At 42.5% G+C, this 22,349-nt stretch overlaps 1 pseudogene; it reads left to right on the top strand.

Moving 5' to 3' along the window:
* Positions 1–13,606: 13,606 nt before the first annotated feature.
* Positions 13,607–16,637, top strand: LOC132398242 (interferon-gamma-inducible GTPase 10-like; annotated as a pseudogene).
* Positions 16,638–22,349: the final 5,712 nt, after the last annotated feature.

The raw sequence follows: 22,349 nt of genomic DNA, 5'->3' as shown, positions 1-22,349 counted from the left end.
ATTATCTTATACCCCTCTATCAGGTCACCTCTTATCCACCAAAGAGAAAAGTCCGAGCACACAAGCTATTCTCATAAGGCATGCCCCCCAATCCAGGCAACATCCTTGTAAATCTCCTCTGCACCCTTTCTATGGTTACCACATCCTTCCTGTAGTGAGGTGACCAGGACTGAGCACAGTATTCCAAGTGGTGTCTGACCAGGGTACTGTATAGCTGCAACATTACCTCTCGGCTCTTAAAATCAATCCCACGATTGATGAAGGCCGATGCGCAGTATGCCCTCTTAAACACAGAATCAGCCTGCGCAGCAGCTTTGAGTATACTATGGACTCAGACCACAAGATCCCTGTGATCCTCCACACTGCCAAGCCTCTTACAATTAATACAATATTCTGCCATCATATTTGACCTACCAAGATGAACCACCTCACTCTTATCTGGATTGAACTCCATCTACCACTTCTCAGCCCAGTTTTGCATCCTATCAATGGCCCACAGTAACCTCTGACAACCCTCCACACTAGCCACAACACCCTCAACCTTTGTGTCATCAGCAAGTTTATGAACACAACCCTCCACTTCCTCATCCAGGTCATTTATAAAAATCACGAAGAGTAGGAATCCCAGAACAGATCTCTGAAACACTCCACTGGTCACCGACCTTCATGCAGAATATGACCCGTCTACAACCACACTTTGCCTTCTGTGGGCAAGCCAGTTCTGGATCAATTCCCCTTGGATCCCATGCCTCCTTACTTTCACAATAAGCCTTGCATGGGGAACCTTATCAAATGCCTTGCTGAAATCCAGATACAATACAGGAGATCGGATGTTACATTGAAGTTGTATAAGACATTGGTGAGGCCTAGTTTGGAGTATTATATGTAGTTTTGGTCATCTACCTACAGGAAAGATATAAATAAGTTTGAGGAAGTACCGAGTTTACAAGGATGTTGCTGCATTTCGAAGACTTGAGTTATAAGCAACGATTGAATAGGTTAAGATATTATTCCTTAGAATGTAAAAGATTGAGAGGAGATTTAATAGGGGTATATTAAGCTATGAAAGGTATAGATAGGGTAAATGGAAGCAGGCTTTTTTGACTGAGAATACAATTGGAGTTCATCAGTTAATGATGAGAGGTGAAAAGTTTCAGGGGAACATGAGAGGAAATTTCTTCACTCAGAGGACCGTGAAAGTGAGGAATGAGTTGTCCATTGAGGTGGTGCATATGAGTTCTATTTCAACATGTAAGTGAAGTTTGTATAGGTACGTGGATAGTCGGGGTATGGAGGACTATAGTCCCAGTGCAGGATGATGGGAGAAGACAGATTAAATGGTTTCAACATTGATTACGTGAGCCAAAGGACCTATCTTGTGCTGCACTCTTCTGTGACTCTATTGGTGTTAAAAATGACGGCAAATTTAATGTAATTAAAATTTTTAATTTGTTAATTTTACTTCAGTACTTTGTCTTGATATGAAATAGTTTTCTCCAGTGCAATTTTAAAAGTTTCCTGATTTTTAATATTTCTAGGATGCTTGACAGCAAAGCAGCATAATGATTTACATTGCCAGTGATCAGTAGGTTGGTGTTTAATTCCTGTTACTGTCTAAAAGAAGTTTGTGTGTACTCCCCGTGATTGTCTGCATTTCCCTGGATGCCCTGGTTTCCTTTCATATGCACAGGTCGGGGTTAGTAAGTCATGGCCATGCTATGTTGGCACCAGAATCACGGCGACAATTGTGGGCTGTCCCCAGAACATCCTCAGACTGTGTTAGACATTGACACAAAGGATGCATTTCACTGTGTTTCAATATTTCAATGTACTTTTTAATCAACATTTCAATCTTTAACCAATCATTTTCATTTTTTCCAAATGTATTCTCAGTTTTTGAAAGCTGAGACAGCAACAAGAAGTTGTGATTTAACCATCTGAAAGTTGATTCAACATTTCTATGAGCATTGTCTCTTTACCCCTCCTGTGTGAAAGTGTTACAATGTAGAAATCACTCATCGACCCAGAAACCCACCAATGAAAAAATTGAGAAAAACTTGTGTGAAGATGCTTCACAGGTGAACATAGATATTGTAGATCAGTGACCAACACTGTGAAAACAGCCCATTGTAAATCTCAATGGTTACTATGATTCACTGGATTGTGGAGTCGTCCTTTTCTTTATTCCACATGACATTAAGGATGACCTATATCTAATGGAAAAAGGTAATTCTACCAAATATCTGATCAACCATTGTAATGAAAAGATGTTTGTGACTGGGTGGTCTAGAAGATATCAGCTGTGTCGGTTGCTCTGAATTCTAGAGGTGCGGTGTTCACATCTGGCAGATCCCTTTACACATTTATATTCTCATTGAACTGCACACCCCAGCAGTATGAAGTACCATGTGTATCACTGGCCATTATTGCAACAAAATTATTCATTGTCACATTGGTACTACACCCTTCTCCTTTCCTCACGTTGTGTCATCCAAAACCTGCTTCTCCACAGGCAACACTGACAATTCTTTATCAATGCCAATTGGAAGCAAGAAGTGCTGACGGAAACAATATAATTTCTGGACTGCGAGTAATCAGTTGGTTGTCTGATGGTCAACATGGACATGGGAGGCCAAAGAGCCTGTTTCCACATGAGATCACTCTGTGACTCTTAATGTGTTCCTGTTAATGGATAAGCTGCAATTTATGAACCAGAAGTGAAACATACAAAAGAATATTAAAATACAATTAGTATTTCGTGCACGGCAACAATGCTTTTGCTTCTGACTTCCTCCCCCGATCTCCTGCTCATTTCACTCATGTTTTCTGCTCACTGTAGTGTTTCTGCTTCTTCCAAATTTGCCAGTAATGTCCAGAATCATTTTTCTGTCTAGTTCTAATTTGTACATTTCTCGTTCTCCCAGTTCTCCTGCATCACACAATTTCTCTTACAGTACAGTATTTCAATACAATATTCAACCAATCCATTTGACATCTCCCCATGGGTCACATTCTGGTCCCCTGCATTGAGGTAGCTTACCTCACTACACAAATACTCAGAATTCTATGGTTCAGTCCCTTCCTATCTTCATCTCTGACACATCACATGCTCTCAAACTCCTCAGTCATTAACCTCCCTGGCCTTGATTACCTCGTATTCACTGTGGAAGTTCAGTCCCTATACAGTTCTCTTCATCAACAGGATGGATTTAAACCTCTCTGCTTCTTTCTGAACAACAGACCTGAACAGTTCTGCTCCACCACCACCTTCCTCTCTTTGGCAGAACTGATTCTTCTTCAGCTTCTCCCACCTTCTCCAATCCCAAGGTGTTCCCATGGGCACCTGCGATGATCCCAACTATGCCTGCCTTTTTGGTTGCTACAAGCCTACATGGGTAACCCCTCCCAACTCTTTCGACACTACATCAGTGACTGCATTGGTTCTGTTTCCTGAGCTTCTCAGTTTCATCAACTTTGCCTCCAAATTCCACCCTGCTGTCAAATTCACTTGGCCCAACCTGGACACCTTTCTCCCCTTTCTCAATCCCTTCCTCTCCATCTCTGGTGACAGTCAATCTACTGATATATTTTATAAACCTCATGACTCTCCCAGCCATCTTGTCTGGACTGCAGCTTTTCCCATAGGGTTCCCCTTGTCCTTATCTTTCACTCCACAAGCCTTTGTATCGAGCATATCATTCTCTGTAACATTCATGATTCCCAATAGATTCCTACCACTAAACACCACTTCCTACCCACTACAACCCCCCTCCCCCACTGTTAGGGATTGGTCTCTATGTGGCTTCCTTGTCCACTCATCCCTCTCCACAGACTTCCTTGGTACAGCTAATCCCTGCAAACAGGCATGCTAAACCTGCCCCTATATCTCCTCCCTCATCACCATTCAGGGAGAAGTCGTCCTTCCAGGTGACACAACATTTCACCTGCAAGTCTGTCAGTGTCATCTACTGTATTTTGTACATCAGAGAGACCTCATGTAGAATGGGGATCGCATCATCGAGGTCCTTCGCTCTGTCTGTTACTAAAGGTGTGATCTACTGGTGGGATCTGTCCATGGTCTCCTCTGGTGCCATGGTGAGGTCACACTCAGGTTGGAGGAACAACACTGTTATGTTTTGTAAATCCAAGTCATAAAAATAATTTTTTAAAAACTGGGGGACTGGAACAAACATGTACTCTTCATTTTTACTTTTATCAAGCCGTGCACTTATGATGTGGTGATGTGATGATGTGATTCATGCACTGTTACATATAGCCTACACAAACACATGTGCCATTTACTATAAAACACAACTGCTCTACGCACACCTACAGAATAGCTGGTGAGTTGTTGGTTGTGCAGTGTGTTGCATTATGACATGCAAGAAGGAAATTGCAAAGTTTTTGATTCAAGTTTCAAAGTACATTTATTATCAGAGAATGTATAAATTGTACAATCTTGAGATTTGTTTGTTCACAGCCAACCACAAAGCAAGAAACCTAAAAGAACCCAAAAAAATGAAGACCAACACTCGATTTGCAGGGGGGGGCGGGGGGGGGAACACAAATTATGCAAACAATAGAAGAGAGCGACAGCATTCCGAACTGAAATGAGTCCTGAGATCCGAACCCTGGAGCAGCCTGGAGCAGCCTGGAGTAGGCCCAAAGCCTCAGTATCAGCTCATTATATTAGCAGGTACAGAGCACAGCAGCTGGGGCAGTCTTCATAGCCTCCGTACCATGAAGAGAGGAGTGAACATCACGGGACAGCGAGTGATATTGGCTCTTACTTCCAATCCCAATACTATGCCTTTCCAGTCTGTCTGGGCCAGTGTTTAAATTGTCCAAACAGCATATCATTCCTTGTACTAGGACCCAGGCAGCACTGACGTGAAAGGATATTGGGAACATCTCTGACCACTTTGTAGCTGCATCCACTTCTACCAAAAAACTTGTGCCTCTGAATGGTCTAGCAAAGTCCACATGAATCCTCTGACAGGGATATGAGGACATTCCCAGGGATGGAGAGGCACTATAAGTGGAATTTTCTGGAGTATTGTCATCCCGAACAGAGCATGACAAGCTGCACGATCTGTCAATCTATCCCAGGTCACCAGACAAAACTTCAAGCCAGTGCTTTCACTTTGACCATGACTAGATGCCCGGTATGTAGCTCCTCTAACACTTCAGCTCTCAGTTTGGATGGTACAACTATTCTTGATCCCCATTTAAGGGAAACTCTGTCTTGGGCAATTTCATCCTGGCACTGGTATAAATGGGAGAATGGGAATTTCTGCTAAACTTTCCAGACATTTTGAGTGGCCTTGTAGACCTGAGAGTGTGGGTTTTTTTCTGGTTTTGATTTGAATTATTTGTGCCAATACAGAATTTGAACATTTTTTTGTTTGTTAGTCCTTTTTACAAGTGTAAATGGGACAATCCATCAATATTTTCATGATTAGTCACCCACTTGAATTCAATCTTGTAATTGTGTCCTCCAAGAATCAGAGCCCAGCTTTGCACTTGTGCTGCTGTTGTCAGTGGAATATCCTTCAGTGGATTGAAAATGGACCCCAGTGGTTGATAATCAGTAACGATGGTAAACTCTCTCCCATACAGGTAGTGTTTGTACTGTTTTACACCCCAAACCAGACTCAGGACTCTCTCTCAATTGTACAGTATTTTTCTCTGCAGAGGAAAGGCAACATGATGCAAAAGCTACGGAGTGTTCATTCTCTTCACTCATAACATTTGATTTGACTGAGCCTGTACCCTAAGGAGAGGCATCACAGGCAAGCTTCCCTGGATGGGGTGGATTATAATGTGTGAGCACAGTGTCTGATGTCATTATCTGTTGCTCAGCTTCAGCTAAATCCACAGCTGAAATGCTTCCCTGCAGAAAGGGTTGCAAATATATCCTCTGTCCTGGGCAGAGGGCATTGACTTACTTTCAGGAATGGGTAAGAGGTACCCTTAAAATCACCACAGATCCTATCAGACCCATTGTTCTTGGCTGCTGGAGCCACTGCTGTTGCCTCTGGGCTCTGCTCAACTTTGAAAATAATTATTCAGCCTCCAGGCTGATCTCACTCACTCGAATCTTCATCACAGATGATGTGAAGAACTAGTTGGGCTTTGTAGAACTTTGGTGTGGCATTTTCATTTAACACTATTTTACCATTGATATGTTGGAGTTTCTAGTGGCATTCTTGAACACTGCTGTGGCATCAGCCAGTATCTTTCTTCTGTTGACTCTGCAGCAGAGGATATGGCATGTAAGTGGTGGCTGGATGTTCAGCAAAGTTGTAGTTGTCTCAGTCACTCACATCCCCTCCTATTTTTACCACATATAGGCCCAGTGTAGATTGTTGCTTGTTTTTTCTGTTACAAATGTCAGAAGTACATGCAACTAAAGAAATTTTACCTCTTTGACAACAGTCTCCTTCCCCTATTAAATGGCATAATGTCCCAAATAAAGGAAGGGAATTCTGGCAATTTCCTCCATTAGGGTTTGTTCTTTAAGCATTGTCACAAATAAGTGGCTGACCTGATTAACTGATGGGCCAATTATCACAAACCCATAGTATCTGTACCCCAGAAATGAACAACAAGAAAATTCAGCTTCTTTCTTCCTTCATTTCATTGACAACTGTAAGAGGAACCTTTCGGCAAGAGCTGTAATTTGTTGCTTTCAAAGTTGAAACTTCAATAAAAATTTATTATCAAAGTAGGTCTATGTTACCATGTACGACTTTTCTGACGGTCAGCTCTGAAGCCGGGGTTTTCTTCCATGTGTTTAGTTTTGGAGAAATATTGTACTGCACAGAAATAGCCCATCATCCAGTCATCAAGTACTCAACTGGTATAACCCCCTTTTCCAGCACGTGGTCAAAAAAAAACATTCTGGAAGGTATCCTTCTATCCTTCAGTTAGTTATTTAAATGTTCTGTGAACCTCTGCCTCCAACACCCCTCAGGCATTGTGTTCCCCATTCCAACCACTCTCTTGTCCAGTGGATTGGTTTCCTTCGGACTCCCTCTAAACATCTTACCCTTAAACCTGTGCCCTTTGAATTGACAAGTCTCCGTTATGGGGCAACGTTTCCTGGAATCTATGGTATCAATTTTGTTCAAAGCTCCCCCTCAGCTTTTTCATTACATAAATAGTTAAAGTGCTAATGACCATAGAATGCTGCCCTCTCTCTCTCCGGATACACCGCACCTCCTTAGCCTGGGTGCCCATGGAAAAGCGAATGGCTTCTCGTCTCTCCCCTCGAAGCCCGCAAAACCAAAGCTTTGATTTAATCTACTTAAGCTGCCGGTCAAGGCCCCAGCAAACTCGTTTCTTGCCACCTTCAATAACTTAGGGTAAATCACATCAGGCTCTGTGGACATCCACATTGATACTTGTTTGGGGCCCAACACTAGCTCTACCCTGACCTCAAGGCGCCCAATGTACTTCCACACGAAGCACTGATCACCCAGTTCTTCCTACCATTTTCCTTGTTAAATACTGACACTCGTTAAGTACATCACTCACTTTCTGTGCATCTGAGCAAATGTTCCCATCTTTATTCTTGAGTGGTCCCAGCTTTTCCCGAAATGTGCTCTTACTCTTGATATAAATAGGCTGCCTATTAATCCTACTTTGCCAGGAACTTTTCATGGCCCCTCCTGACTTCCCTAATTCCATTCCTTCATTCCTTTTTGGAAAAGGGTAGTGAAACTCCACCTGCCCCCCCACCCCACTTACCATCTTCTCTATTTTTTCTAAAACTTCAAAAACCTGGCACAGTAATTACCCATTCCTGCCCCATCTCTCAACCAATTTTCAGTAATGGCCACAGCATCGTGATTCCATGTACTGATCCACACTTAAGTTCATCACCCTTACCCAGAATACGCCTAGCATTAAAATATACACATTGCAAACTATCCACCCAATCATACTAATTAATTGGATTTTGCCTTTCAATACTTCTGTGCTCAGACAGTTGTGTTTTGTCAAAGCTGTTGCCTTTCTGTTGTATTGACTTCGACTTCAGCTCCATGAATATTTTAGTCCTCGTCCGAACTATTCTCGGAAAGGGCGTAGCTTTATTTTCGGTCAAGCATTTTCACTGAAGATTGCTGCAGTTCGCAACAGCATCCCTCTGGTCACGATAATACCGCACAACCACCCAGATCCAGAGAAGCAAGTGAGCAGGGAAAATTCCAGACAATTAAGAGTGTCTCAGTCTCCCCGCCCGCTTCGCTGGTCCCGTAAGATTCTCTGGGTTCAGAGCCGGAGTGATGTTGAATTCTGATTGCTCAGTGATAATGTGATGGTGCCGAGAGCAGCTCCGTGTGTGCGTGATTCACAGTCCGTGAACAGCAGGGTCCCGAAGGGAGAATGAGCAGCTTGGGACGAGTGATGACCCGAAATGAACATTCTGGGTTTTCAGATGTTGATGGTATTTATGACCAGTTGGGATGGGGATCTGGGTTTGGAGACCTACAAACCACCCCCCGCCTCCCCCCCAGGAAAGAGTCTAAGCTGCAGAGAGGCAAAGCGCACATCAACAGAGGTTGTCAGCAATTACAGGGAATGTCAGCTCAGAGAACAGGGGTGACAGGCATAAAGTTACTGACTGTTGTTCAGAGATCTGAGCGGTTAATCTGGGAGACGCATTTTCAAATCCAACACCATCCATGGGAAATTTAAATCCATCAAAATAAATAAATCAAGCCGCGTTAGCAGCGTGGTCAGTGGGACTGCTGGATGGTGCAAAACCCCTCGAATCACTGAGGCCACTGCCGTCCTCTCTCCACATGCGCCTCCCTCCGGTCCCGGAGCAATGTGGTTAACTTTTGACTCTCTTTCGTTCTGACCCAGCAAGACGCTCAGAACAGTCGGCAAGTATAGAAAGACACCGGGTTATGGTTAGGGTTCAGCGTTTGCGAGCAGACTGAGGCAAAGAATGGATTCGCTCTGCGGCGGAGCGAGTCACTAATTTAGGATCCGGGGCGGACCCTTCCTGAATGGGGAAAACGGGAGAGACCCGCTTCAGGGCTCCGTGAGAATGAAATTCACAAACTGGGACAAAGGGAGCCAAACAGGCTAATGGGGTGGAGGTTGTTTTATAATCTGGATTTGAGGGATTGTGTTAACATGCCGAAAAGAGCTATCATTTGTCTTTGTAAGCATAATGGTGGACAAGTCACATTGGCCTGATACAGTGCTGACCAGGCTCTGCTGGGACACACGAGCTACTGTGCTTTGACAGATTTTTAAGTCTTTACTGGGCGACAACTAAAGTGCCAGCTGACAGGAGGTGAATAAATTGTTTATCAGCTACATTCTTGAACCACTGCAGTCCTTGAAGTGGGGAAGGGAGTTCCAGTTTATTGACCCAGTTCAGTCTTTATCCATACATGTGTATGTTTCTTTAACTTTAAATTCCAGCAAAGACCATTTCATAGTTACCTCAACCATCTGTTATTTACTAGGGGTGATTGATAAGTTTGTGGCCTAAGGTAGAAGGAGTCAGTTTTAGAAAACCTAGCACATTTATTTTTCAACATAGTCCCCTCCTACATTTACACACTTAGTCCAGCGGTCATGGAGCATACCGATTTTGGACCTCCAGATAGTGTCCACAAATGGGTGATTGATAAGTTTGTGACCTAAAGAAGGAGGAGGTGAGTTATATAGCTATCATTATATGTAGATGTAGTTCAACTCTTTGAGTGATTATGCAGAAAGTTTGAAGTTAATAACTTATTTCTTTCTACCTCAGACTTGCATGAAAGCAGCTCATTATCTGTACAAGGTGTCTGCAATGATTTATCTCATTGCGTACACTGAATGAATTCCCCTATCAATGACTATTAGGAACCAATACACAGTTTCATAGTACTGTTGTTCTATTCATAGTGTTCTTATTTATTCTGTATTTCATTTAAATATGTAATTTTTTAAATTTTTTAAATTCATTTTTGAGTTTTTCCATGAAACTTTGGCTAATTGGGCCAAAAATATAAAGGCAGCATTTGACAGAGTGTGGCATCAAGGGGGAAATATAATAGAGAAGATTGGTGTGGTTGTTAGAGGTCAGACCAGGATATCACTGAGGAAATTAGTTGGAATAGTGTCTTCATCCAAACCATTTTCAATTGCTCCCTTAATGACCTTCCTTCCACCCTAAAGTCTGAAATGAAATGTTTAATGTTTAAAGATTAAACAGTGTTCATTCTGTTTCAAAAATTCCCTGTAAATATTGTTCCCATCAACTGCCTGCAGCAAGGCCAAAGCAATATTTAATCAAAGGAAAAAAGTATCCAGTAATATCAGTACAACTGAAATGGCAGGGAATGACCATCATCAACTAGAGAGTTTCCCAACCATCACTCTTTCTCACAACACACACAAAATGCTGGTGGAATGCAGCAGGCCAAGCAGCATCTATAGGAAGAAGTACAGTCGATGATTCGGGCCAAGACCCTTCGTCAGGACCAACTGAAAGAAAAGATAGTAAGAGATTTGAAAGTGGAAGGGGAAGGGGGAGATCCAAAATTATAGGAGAAGGCGAGGGAAGGGAGGGATGAAGCTAAAAGTTGGAAAGTTGATTGGCAAAAGGTATACAAGGCTGGAGAAGGGAGAGGATCATGGGACAGGAGGCTGCAGGAGAAAGAAGAGGGGAGAGGAGCACCAGAGGAAGATGGAAATCTGGCAAGGAGTGATTGTGAGAGGGGCAGAGTGAGAAAGAGAGAGAAGAATAAGCAGGGAAAAAATATTAAATAAATAAACAAACAAGTAAGTAAGTAAGTAAGTAAATAGATAGATAGATAGATAGATAGATAAATAAATAAAGTGCGTTTGGGTTAAGAAGGGGAGGAGAGGCATTAACGGAAGTTAGAGAAATCAATGTTCATGCCATCTCATTGGAGGTACCCAGATGGAATGTAAGGTGTTGTTCCTCCAACCTTAGTGTGGCTTCATCTTGCCAGTAGAGGAGGCCATGGATTGACATACCAGAATGGGAATGGGACGTGGAAATACAATGTGTGGCCACTAAGAGATCCTGCTTTCTCTGGCGGGCACAGTGTCATTGCCATTGTGAACTCTGCTCTTGGTGTGTACCAGTGATTCTATGAATATATTAGTACTTTGGCTAAAAGAGCAGGTGAAAAGCATTGGATAATTCCTGACATCCAAAGACTTTCAATCACCACATGTTTCAATGAAGGGCAAAGGGTGAACAAGCTCAGTGTTGATGGTAATCTGGAGATTGAATCATGACTATTATGCAAGATGGCTGTTTTCACCATACTTCAGTCATTAAGTTATATCCCCCTGCTGCACTGATGTGACCTGAACTCATTTTAATCTGAATCATCAGTTCATGCCTCTTCATTCCTCATTCAGTTACAGAATCCCTGTTTATTATTGTCACTTGAGAAAATGCTCTGGTCATCACTACATGGTGTCCAAATTCTCAGTCCCACTCTGACATGTCCACGTTTCCCACGGCAGATATCAGTTTCTTCAGCTTTATTTCTTCCTTTTCCCAGTGTGAAATAATAGAGTGTGATTTCAGTCAGAGGGAGATTTCCAAATCAGAGAAGGTGTGGAAGATCAGGAGAGCATCATCTCACATAAGATGAGCTTGGGATCCCTCAGTAGTGGGCATATGTTTACATTTTAATCACACTGTATTTTAAAATTTTGAAGTGCATTTATTATCAAAGAGTTGCTTGTCTGTTGTTTCCAATGATGACATAAAACCTGTGCAGGAGGAGATTTATAGTGAAAAATCCATTCCACTAGGGCAGTTCCACTCTTTCAGTGTCAAAAATCGTCATAACTGGACACTTTCTCGGCTGCAGTGGATAGCCATGATGCCTTTTGTGCCTGGTCATGCCCTCCACTCTCCACAAAACATTGCAACACCCCCTTCTTCACTGTTGGATCTTGCAGTTCATCTCATCCACCCAGACTGCTGGATCTGGGTTCAGATGCTAGGGTAGGCATATCCCTATCTCACCGGGGTAGGAGGTTCCTGGCTACCCTCCTCTGGTTTAACCTGCCTGTCAAAGTGGTGTACCAGGGTGTGGCCACTGTTGCATGCAATCAGCTACTTGGATCCACAGGTGAGAGCTGCGTGGCAGGTGGGGACCAATGATGGATGAGCTGCCCTTGGTGGAGCACGACAAGCCCACCACCAGGAGTACTACCCCTCCTTGGACACCCAATACTCCCCAAAGTATATATGTATTGTACAACTCTGACATTTATCTTCCCCACATACAGTCACAAAACAAAAAAGAACTATGAAACCAACCCAATCAAATCAAAATCATCAAATTATTGAACTCCCTCCCATGCCACGTTCAAAAAAAATCATGCAAATGAAAAGAGAAAAATGAACAAAACCACAGAATATTAAAAACAGAAAATGAAGAGGCATATTTCAGTACAGTTCAGCTCAGTGTTCATTATCTGCACGTTGACCTGATTTGATTGTAGTTGCAATGTCACTGATGCATCTTCACCCCTCAGATACACCACGTTCCTGTGAATCTTAGAGTTTGAGTAGAAAACACCATCCATTCAAAGTGATTATCACAGGCAACTGTGTGACATGTTGGAGATGATGATTGATTTGGAGATTCCATGTTGTAGAGTGCACTATGGACAATGCCCTTTCTTATTTCCATTCACCTTCAGCTCAGAGCATCCAGTGTTCCACCACATCCTTTCCTGAAACCTTGAGGAGAAAACACAACTCCCCTCATATTCACCTCTGTCTGGGTGACTAAAATAAGGAGAGAAAATACAGTTGGGTATTTCTGTTTAGCATAAGGAAAATTAAGCAAACATGGATTTGTTCCAGCTTTCTAATGATGCAGCTCTGTTTAGGCTGCATTTGAAGGATTGCATTCATGTTTCGTTGCCCTATTTACAGAACAATATGGAGGCTTTGGAGAAGGTCTAGAAGAGGTTTACTGGGATGTTGCCTGAATGAGAAGCCATGTGCTGTGAGGAAAGTTGGAACAAGCCAGAGTTGATTTTTGGGGATGGTTGGAGTGTTGAAGTGTTGAGTGTTGGAGTTCTTTTCCCAGGTCGAAATATTAAATACCGGAGGGCAGAGATGGGGGTGAGAGGACATGATTAAAGGAAATGTTTTTACACAGAGACTGGTAGCGCCTGGAGCTTTCTGCCACAGATGGTGGTGGAAGCAGACAAAACAGTAGTATTTAAGAGACATTTAGACAGACATGTCAACATGTAGGGACTGCAGAGATATGTATCTTGTTCAGGTAGGTGGGTTGAGTTTATTGTGGCTTCATGGTCAGCAGGAACAATATGAGCCAAGGACCCTGTTTCTATGCTGTGCTGTTCTATTCACTGATTTCCTGCATTATTCTCCAGTGATTAAAGGTGATTTGCTGAGAATCCTTAAATAATCATGTTTGACAAGAACCGTCAGTCACTCTTTACTTCTTTCAAGGAGATAGCTACATGAAGACAAAGACGAGACCCAAGCCCCCAACCACTCTCCCTGTTTGGTGCTGGGATTACTGGATTGTCACACAGGCCACACCGTGAGAAACAGCCATCAAGAATGGGAGGAGCAAGCTCCAGGTAGGTCAGAACATGCCACACCGTGTGTCTCTACAATGAACCCCACCTCAGCAACTCCTGCCAGTGCACTGCACACTGAGTGCTCAGCATTCTCATTGGTGCATGGGATCTGCTTTGCTGATCAGCTGCCATCCTGATAAATCTGATCCCATTGTGGGGTTGGATCTGGAATTCCTGAGTGTGGACCCAGTGACCGTGTGGAGCAATGATATCAGTGTATGATGGAGGGGAAGCTGTAGGTGGTGGTGTTCCCTTCCATCAAAGCCCTTGTCACAGAACACAGAATGTCTCAACATGGGAACAAGCCCCTCAGCACATGATGTTATGCTGCACCATTTAAGCTAAAGATGCCTCACTAAACCAATTACTCTTCCTTTACATGCTCCGTATCTCTTCATTCTCTGCAATTACTTTACTTATCAAAGAACCTTTTAAACTCCTCAGTCATATCTATTGCCATCACCACACCTTTCACCTTACCATTCTTCAACAGTTCCAACATCACCTTTTTATTTCTCTCAAAATGCTGTAACACATTAATATGCTCCACACCGCTCATACTGTTCCCCAGGACTTTCCCCTTGTTGAATGGTTGCAATATGCACTAAGTTACTACTGGGGGTGCAATATTATCCAATCAGAGTAGTTGCATTTTGAGTTTTACCCCTATGGGCTCAGTGGATAATCTGCCCATTATCCACTCCCACTGAGAGCAGCTGTGATATTGTCTCTGATCAGTAGTGTCCTGTTTTATTAGTGGAGATCAGGGGGTTGTGAGTTGCTGTCAGAGTAGCCAAGAAGAAACAGTGTAGGGGACGTGTATGTGACACACAGTGACAAGTCTGCGTGGTATTGGTGTCAAGAGTAGGTGGTTAGACTCTCCTTGTTCAGAGATGGTCACAGCCTGGGCATTTGTTGCAAACATGTTATTAGTCTTTGCTTATTCTATACATGAATGTTTTACAGCTTTTTCATCTTTTTAAATCACTTGTACATTTTAATTTTTTCTTTCCCTCCACCCCCCCCCACTGAGCATTCCCACCATTCCCATGCACCTGCTTATTTCCATCTAACAAATTCTCTCTCACATACACATCAAGTTTCCAACTTTCCCACCCCCACCTGCATGACAAGCAGTTTACAGGGGCACACTAACCTACAACTGACACAGTGTGGCAGGATCACCCATGGGAAATTGACTTGGTCACAGGAGAGCATGCAGACTCCACGCAGACAGCACCAGAGACCAGGAGTGAAGCCAGGTCACTGGTGGTGTCAGTCCACTGCACCACTTGCAGTACAGTGCCACTGCACCACCCTGGGTCACTTTGTTACAGCAGGCGTGAATTTGTTCAGTTTTCATGATGAAGTGAATTGAATCTTGAGTAATTATCAGCAAACCTCTGACATCTGACCGTGTAGAGAAAGGGAGATTACTTATGATGGAGTTGATACTGATTGAACTGACAGCTATCATGTAAGGACTTCTGCATTGATATCGTGAGGTTGTATGGATAGATTTCCAATACTCACAGTTCTAGAGAGCCAGGTTGCAGCCTGACCTATGGTGTTACCCACATGAAATTTACAAGCATTCTTTGTGGTCCAGTAGGTTTGCCTGTTTGTTGCAATTACCACCCATATTCCAAAAACCTGCTGATTTTTGGGGTAATTGTTCACTGCAAGTTGTCCCAAATGAGATGATTACAAGAGAATGGGGATCTGTAGAAATGGAAGCTTTTATGATTAGAAATTCTAATGGAATGTGTATCATTTCAGTCAATAGGTGGCTCAGTTTGAGAATGCCACATTCCTCACAAAGGAAGAGCTCAACAAACTGAAGTCTGACTTTGAAAGAGGTGGCGTGGAAAAGGTTAAATCTCATATACAACAGAATAACACAGAGCTTAACATCGCAGTAACAGGAGAAACAGGTACAGGAAAATCCACCTTCATCAATGCCATGAGAGGACTTCGAAACACCGATGATGGAGCTGCTACAGTTGGGATCAGGGAAAGTACAGTGAAGATAGTCAAATACCAGCATCCCATCCTGCTGAGTGTCTGCTATTGGGACCTGCCAGACATCTGATCTATAAAATCTCCAGCTGGTGAATATCTCAAGAACATGAAATTTGAAATATATGAATTCTTCTACATAATATCAGCTGGTCATTTCAAAGAAAACAATGCAAAACTCGCTAAACAGATTAAACAGCTCGGGAAAATTTTCTACTTTGTCTGCAACAAAATTGAAGCTGACTTTCATTCAATGAGAACAGCGGGGAATGACATTAATGAGGAAGAAGAACTGGAATATATTTGGAATGACTGATTCAATAATTTGAGAGAAGCCGGGATTCAGATCCCGACTGTGTTCCTGATATCCAGTTTTGAATGGATCAATATAATTTCAATCGGTTAAATAAAACACTTGAAGGTGATCTGCCAAGTATAAAGAAAAGTATTTTTGTCCTGGCTTATGGAAACCGATGTGTGGGGTTGTTCAGCAGAAAAGTAAGATGCTACAAAATCATATCTGGATGTTGGCAATGCTTTCAGGAGCTGTGGGAGCAATCCCCATTCCTGGTCTCCCTGACGTTTGCAATATCAAAATACTGCCTAAGCAATAATCGATTTCTGTAAATGCCTGGGTCTGGGTGAATCTTCTCTTCAAAGACTGGCCAACGTCACAAAAAAAAACTGTGGAAGAGCTTAAGGCATTTGGTAACCCTCACCTGCTGGGGAAAATAGTAATAGATATAATTGCAAGGTTTGAGAATTATTCTTGACATCATCCCTGTCATTGGTTCCATTTTTGAAGCAATATTATCATACCGCATGACCTACACAATACTGACCAATGCACTGAAGGACCTTACAGACAGCACAGAGAGGGTGAAGGTTGCATATGGCATTGATTAACTGGTCAGCACCAACAGCAATACAGTGAGCTAATATAATGCTGTGGTTAAAATATTTAAGAGTCCTGTCACTAAACCTTGATGTAATTCTACATGACAACTTTCCCCTTTGCTGCTTTCCTTTCTGAAATATTTCTTAGCCATTTCTGAGGAACACTTGTGCCTGACGGAGGGAGTGCGACTCTGTTAAAGACATGAAACAGGTGGACATAATGACACGTCATCCTGATCTGAAGAGGAGCTGAGAAGTTATCTCCAGGTGCCTGAATGTTGCTCACCCGTAAATCAATAGCCCTGGGGCAGACTGTGTGGACATTATAAGGTCACAGAAGGTCACAGTGTATGCAATATTGCTGTGTACAAACCAGTGGCTGTGTTTTCCCTTCAGTATCTATAAAGATCTGATTGTGACATCATTAAAAAGGGCAATCAAAAGGTCTTGCAAGAAATCATTAAAAAGTGGCTCCCAAATCAAGCACAACTCACATTTTAAAGAGCTGTTGAATTCACCGAATCAAATGAAACAGCAAACAAAGACACAATGGAGTTGCATTCAGGAAAGAAAGTGAGCGTCAACAAAATTGAAATGTCTGAACAGAAGATAGACTGACCGATCAAATTGTTTTACTGCGGTGGCTATGGCTCACATACACCAGATCATACCAGGTTTAAAGATGAAACTTTCAAAAAATGCAACAAAGTAGGTCACAAAGCATGTCCGGCAGATGACAAAAATATGAGGAGTTTGTAAAAATATGATAAGTTTGTGGCCTAAGGTAGATGGAGTCAATTTTAGAAAACCTAGCACATTTATTTTTGAACATAGTCCCCTCCTACATTTACACACTTAGACCAGTTGTCGTGGAGCACACAGATCTCTCCTTTGTAGAAGTCAGCGTCTTGGACCTCCAGAAGTGGTCCACAGCGGGGCTGATTGATAAGTTTGTGGCCCTCGTAAATAGACTGCACAGGGAAGAGGAAAAGATAAAAAGTCAAACAAAAGTTTCAAAAAGAGCACTAATTTGCATACTATTAACGAAAATCCTAATAATGATAAGAGTGATACAGGACTGGGTATATGACATTAACAATGTGAAAACTGACAAGAGACAAGCAGTGTGGCTTACACCAGAAATGAACAACAAATTAATTAAAAAGGAATAGGACAATGGCTCAGCTGTTTCAGTCATGTCACAAAATTAATTTGACAGGCATTTTAACAATACTGAACTGAAGCCTGCAGATATCCAACTAAGGACTCATACTGGAGAAAAGTTAACTCCTGTTAGAGTGACATTTTTAACAGATGCAATAACCAATGAGACACATTGGGTTTGTATCTGGTAAAAACAGGAAGCCCAGTATTGTGGGGATGTGAGTGGCTGAGACAACAACAACTGGACTGGAGATGTATCCTCCATTTGCATGCCACATCCTCTGCCATAGAGTCAACTGAAAATGAATTAAGAAAAGTGCTGGGTGATATCATAGCAGTGTTCAAACATAGCATTGGATAACTCAAACATATCACTGGTAAAACAGTGTTAAATGAAAATGCAACATCCAATTTTTGCAAGGCCCATCTGGTTCCTTATACCATCTGTGTTAAAGTATCTATTGAGATCAATCGGCTGCAGGCCAAGGTTGAGATGAGCCCATGATCAAGAGCAGTGGTTCCAGCAGCCAAGAAGAATTTCGTCTGACAGTATCTGTGGTGATTTTAAGGTCACCACCAACCCAGTCCTGAAAGTAGATCAATGCCTTCCAGCCAGGATAGAGGATACCTTTGCAAACTTTTCTGGAGGAAGCATTTCAACTGTGGACTTAGCTGAAGATGACCAACAGATGATGACATGTAGGAGAAGCGACATACTGGGCATCTAGGCATGGTCAAAGTGAAAGCATTGGCTTGAATTTTGTCTGGTGACCTGGGATAGATCAGCATATCATGCATCTTGCCATGCTCCTTTTGGGATGATAACGCATCCAGAAATTTCCACGTGTAGTGCCTCTCCATCCCTCGGAATACCCTCACTTCCTTGACTGAGGATTCATGTGGATTTAGCTAGACCCTTCATGGGCACAAGTGTTTTGATAAAAGTGGATGCAGCTACAAAGTGGTAAGAGGTGTTCCCAATATCCTTTCACGTCAGCAGTGCCTGGGTCCTAGTGCAAGGAATGATTCACTGTTTGGACAATTTAAACACTGGCCCAGATAGACTGGAAAGACAGGGTATAGGGGTTGGATGTAAGAGCTGATAACGCAGTGCCGTAATGTTCACTCTTCTCTCCATGGCGCTGAGGCTGTGAAGACTGCGCTGGCTACTGTGGTCCTATAATGAACTGATACTGAGGCTTTAGACCTTCTCCGGGCTGCTCTGGGATTCAGAGGTCAGGGCTCATTTTGGTTCAGAATGTTGCTACTCGCTTGTATTGTTTGCATGATCTGTGTTTTTTTTTTCTCCCTCTCTCTGCACATTGGGTGTTGGTCTTTATTTAATTTTCTTATCATTGGGTTCTTTCAGGTCTGTTGTTTTATTGTTGCCTGTAAGCAAACAAATCTCAAAATTGCATGATTCTTACATTCTTTGATAATAAATGTACTTTGAAACTTGAATCAGAAACTCACCAATCTCCTCCTGGTATATCGTAATGCAACACACTCCACAGCCAGCAACTCACCAGCTATTCTGTGGATGTCTAAAGCAGTTGTATTCTGTAGGGGTGTGCGTGTTTGTAACAGGTTATACATAATAGTCCGTGAATGTCAAAACATAGAATGTCATACGTCATCACATCACCATGTCATAAGTGCACACCTTGATAAAAGTAAAAATGAAAAGTACACATTTATCCCAGTCTCCCTGTGTTTTTTTTTTATTATTTTTATGTTTTGGAGTTACAAAACATAACAGAGTTGTTCCTCCAACCTGAGTGTGGCCTCATCATGGCACTAGAGAAGACCACTAACAGATCCTACCAGTAGATCACACCTTTAGTATTAGACAGAGCGAAGGTCCTTGATAATGCGATCCCCATTCTACACGAGCTCTCTCTGATGTACAAGATACAGTAGATGACACTGACAGACTCACAGGTGAGGTGTTATGTCACCTGCAAGGACTGCTTATCCCTGAATGGTGATGAGGGAAGAGGTCTAGGGGCAGTTTTGGCTTAAGTTGTAGCAGGGAGATCAGTGGAGATGGATGTCAGGACAAGGGAACCACATGGAGACCAAACTCTAACAGTGAGGTGGGGTGTAGTGGAAAAGAAAGATGTTTTAAGTGGTAGGGATCTATTGGGAATCATGAGTGTTACAAAGAATGAAATGCTCGATACAAAGACAACAAGAACCCTCTGGCAAAACCTGAAGTATCATCAAGATAGCTGGAAGATTCACTAGATTTATAAAACATATCAGTAGATTTACTGTCTCCAGGGATGGAGAGGAAGGGATTGAGAAAGGGGAGAGAGGTGTCCAGGTTGGACCAAGTGAATTTGACAGCAGGGTGGAATTTGGAGGGAAAGCTGATGAAATATATAAGCTCAGGAAACAGCACCAATGTGTCATCCATGTAGCATAGAAATTGTTCAGGAGGGTTACCCGTATAGGTTTATAGCACACAAAAAGACAGGCATAGTTGGGGTCATCACAGGTGCCCATGGGAACACCTTGGGATTGGAGAAAGTGGGAGAAGCTGAAGGAGAACCAGTTCTGCCAAAGAGAGGAGGGTGGTGGTGGAGCAGAACTGTTCAGGTCTATTGATCAGAAAGAAGCAGAGAGGTTTACATCCTTCATGATGGGGAAGAGAACTGTTTGGGGATTGGAATTCCACAGTGTATACAAGATGATCAAGCCCAGGGAAATTATTGTCTCAGGTTTTCAGGAGCATGTGAAGTGTCAAGGATGAAGATAGGAAGGGATTGAACCAAAGAATTCTGAGTATTTGTGTAGTGAGGAAAGCTACCTCAATGCAGAGGATGAGAATGTGCCCCATGGGGAGATGTCTGATGGATCATCTAAATGTTAGACTCATAACCCACTGCAAGCCATGATAGTCTGTCTCGCTGTTCACTACACCCCAACAACATTGTCTATCCTGCAGTCCTTTGGTAACTATCCTGACACTAAGGCTAGGGCCCCAGAATTTCTGCACTTGCCTCCCGCTGGAACCCTAGAAACCTGAGTTGCCAGTCCTGCCCATCCTGTCACCAAGTCTCACTAAAGTCTGCAATATCATAATTCCACATGTTGATCCTTGCCCAGAACTCTTCCACCTTTCCTATGATTCTTCTTCCATTGAAATCTCACCATGCTCAATCTTTTGATTCCTGAGCTAACCATCATCTTACCATTTCCCTTATCTGAAGTGAATGGTGTCACTGTTCCTGGCAGTCCAGACAGCCTCAAGTTCAAAGTGCAAAGTAAACTTGTTATCATTGTATGTATATGACACCGTGTTCTACCCTGAGATTCATTTACTTGCCGGCATTTGCAGTAGAACAAAGAAATACAATAGAATCGATGACAAACTGCACACACAGATGGACAAGACAGCTCTGCAAAAGAAGACAAACTCTGTAAATACAAATAAATAAACACAAACATAAATAAATGAATAAATACATAAACAAACACAGATAGACAGACTAATAAGGAAAGAAAGAAAGCTAAAAACATGAGTTGTAGAGTTCTTGAAAATGAGTCCATTGGTTGTGTTCAGTGATCAGTTCAATGTTAAGGTGAGTAAATTATCCACGTTGGTTCAGGAGCCTGATGACTGAAGGGTAATAATTGTTCCTAAACCTGGTGGTGGGGGACCTAAGGCTCCTGTACCTCCTTCCCAAAGGCAGCAGTGAAAAGAGAGCATGGCCTGGATTGTGAGGGTCCTTGATGATGGATCTGTGTATAGATGTAACAGTGTCATTTCAGCAAACTGACAAAATTTCACTGATCATCAGGATGTTGCCTCCTGCACAATATGTTTGGACCAGGAACATCAGGATTACCATCAATCAAAACTTAAGTTGGTAACTGCAGACATAATGCACTCTGCTGGTTGCCACCAGGGTCATTGAATCAATGTTCAATGATGGTAAAGGTTACTCTGTGTTTGAAAATGTGATAATCAGCAGGGATCAGTGATATGAAATCCTTGGGACTGAGGGGAGGGAGAGGAGAATAACCTGATAAAGGACCCGGAGAAGACTGGTTACACTGGGAACAATGGTGCCATCGGGAAGTAGATGCTGGTGAGCTGGACTTTGAAGACAAGAAAATCCTCTTCTTGTTCTGGATGGGTGGAAAGTGTGTGAGAACGGAAGTGTGGGATGAAGACTGAAAGTTTCAGAGGGATGAGGACAAATCACAGCCGGGATCCAGGAAAAGAATCTTAACAAATTTCAGAGTTCAAAGTATATTTATTATCATAGTACATTTATGTGACCATTTACAACCCTGTGATTTATTTCCTTATGGGCATACTTAATAAAATCTTAATAGAATAATAGCCACAATAGAATTCATGAAAGACCACACCAACTTCTGTGTTCAACCAATGTGCAAAAGACAACAAGGTGTGCAAATACAAAAAGAAAGCAATAATAAAAAATAATTAAGCAAGAAATATCAATAAAGAGTCAGGACAATTGAGTCTGTGGGCTGTGGGAACATCTCAATGATGAGGTCTGTGAAGTTGAGTGAAGTTACCCCCTACAATTCAAGAACCTGATGGCTGAGGGGCAATAACTGATCCTGAACTTGGTGGTGTGGGTGCCAAGGCTCCCGTACCTCTTTCC

The sequence above is a fragment of the Hypanus sabinus genome, chromosome 8, assembly GCF_030144855.1.
Source record: "Hypanus sabinus isolate sHypSab1 chromosome 8, sHypSab1.hap1, whole genome shotgun sequence".
Lineage (NCBI taxonomy): Eukaryota > Metazoa > Chordata > Chondrichthyes > Myliobatiformes > Dasyatidae > Hypanus > Hypanus sabinus.
Note: the sequence above shows the minus strand (reverse complement) of the source record. Positions and strands in the feature narration are given on the sequence as shown.